Consider the following 1,964-nt stretch of genomic DNA (forward strand, 5'->3'; position numbering starts at 1 on the left):
TACCAGTTTATCTGTTTTTTTGTCCTTCGGACTAGCATCATTACCCTGAAAATACCATTCTGTTGAATTTTTATTACCAAACAAGCCGAAGCTTGATTTTAAATTCAAGTGAAACACTTCAATGACCAAACACGGTGCACGGCGTAAAGTCTGCACACCCCTTTCACCTTCTCCACGTTTTATTACAACCCCAAATCAGAAACGGTTGGGACAGTATAGACGTCTGTTTCGTCTGCTCAACTTCAATTCATTTATTATACGTCTATTCCTGCATTTCATGCCTGCAACACATTCCAAAAAAAGTCGGGACGGGGCAATTTAGGGCTAATAATGAGGTGAAAAACTAAATACTGATGTGATTCCAAACAGGTGATGTCAACAGGTGATTGTAAACATGGTTTGGTACAAAAGCAGCATCCAGGAAAGGTTTGAGTCTTTGATGAGCGGCGTTGACTTCTCTGGGCTCGGAGGCACCTAGGATGGACCATCACACAGTGGAAACGTGTATTGTGGTCAGATGAATCAGCATTCCAGGTCTTTTTGGGAAAGAATGGACACAGTGCCAGGGTCTGTCATGGTATGGGGGCGTGTCAGTACCAGGGTCTGTCATGGTATGGGGGCGTGTCAGTACCAGGATCTGTCATGGTATGGGGGTGTGTCAGTGCCAGGGGCTGTCATGGTATGGGGCATGTCAGTGCCAGGGTCTGTCATGGTATGGGGCGTGTCAGTGCCAGGGTCTGTCATGGTATGGGGCGTGTCAGTGCCAGGGTCTGTTATGGTATGGGGCGTGTCAGTGCCAGGGTCTGTCATGGTATGGGGGTGTGTCAGTACCAGGGTCTGTCATGGTATGGGGTGTGTCAGTACCAGGGTCTGTCATGGTATGGGGCATGTCAGTGCCAGGGTCTGTCATGGTATGGGGCGTGTCAGTGCCAGGGTCTGTTATGGTATGGGGCGTGTCAGTGCCAGGGTCTGTCATGGTATGGGGGTGTGTCAGTACCAGGGTCTGTCATGGTATGGGGTGTGTCAGTACCAGGGTCTGTCATGGTATGGGGCGTGTCAGTGCCAGGGTCTGTCATGGTATGGGGTCGTGTCAGTATCAGGGTCTGTCATGGTATGGGGCGTGTCAGTGCCAGGGTCTGTCATGGTATGGGGGTGTGTCAGTACCAGGGTCTGTCATGGTATGGGGGTGTGTCAGTACCAGGGTCTGTCATGGTATGGGGGTGTGTCAGTACCAGGGTCTGTCATGGTATGGGGGGGTGTCAGTACCAGGGTCTGTCATGGTATAGGGCGTGTCAGTACCAGGGTCTGTCATGGTATGGGGGCGTGTCAGTACCAGGGTCTGTCATGGTATGGGGGTGTGTCAGTACCAGGGTCTGTCATGGTATGGGGGGTGTCAGTACCAGGGTCTGTCATGGTATGGGGGGGTGTCAGTACCAGGGTCTGTCATGGTATGGGGGGGTGTCAGTACCAGGGTCTGTCATGGTATGGGGGGTGTCAGTACCAGGGTCTGTCATGGTATGGGGGGGTGTCAGTACCAGGGTCTGTCATGGTATGGGGGGGTGTCAGTACCAGGGTCTGTCATGGTATGGGGGTGTGTCAGTACCAGGGTCTGTCATGGTATGGGGGCGTGTCAGTACCAGGGTCTGTCATGGTATGGGGGGTGTCAGTACCAGGGTCTGTCATGGTATGGGGGGGTGTCAGTACCAGGGTCTGTCATGGTATGGGGGGGGGTGTCAGTACCAGGGTCTGTCATGGTATGGGGGGGGTGTCAGTACCAGGGTCTGTCATGGTATGGGGGGGGTGTCAGTACCAGGGTCTGTCATGGTATGGGGCGTGTCAGTACCAGGGTCTGTCATGGTATGGGGGTGTGTCAGTGCCAGGGTCTGTCATGGTATGGGGGCATGTCAGTACCAGGGTCTGTCATGGTGTGTCAGTACCAGGGTCTGTCATGGTATGGGGGTGTG

The sequence above is a fragment of the Trichomycterus rosablanca genome, chromosome 6 (assembly GCF_030014385.1).
Source record: "Trichomycterus rosablanca isolate fTriRos1 chromosome 6, fTriRos1.hap1, whole genome shotgun sequence".
In the NCBI taxonomy this organism is placed as follows: domain Eukaryota; kingdom Metazoa; phylum Chordata; class Actinopteri; order Siluriformes; family Trichomycteridae; genus Trichomycterus; species Trichomycterus rosablanca.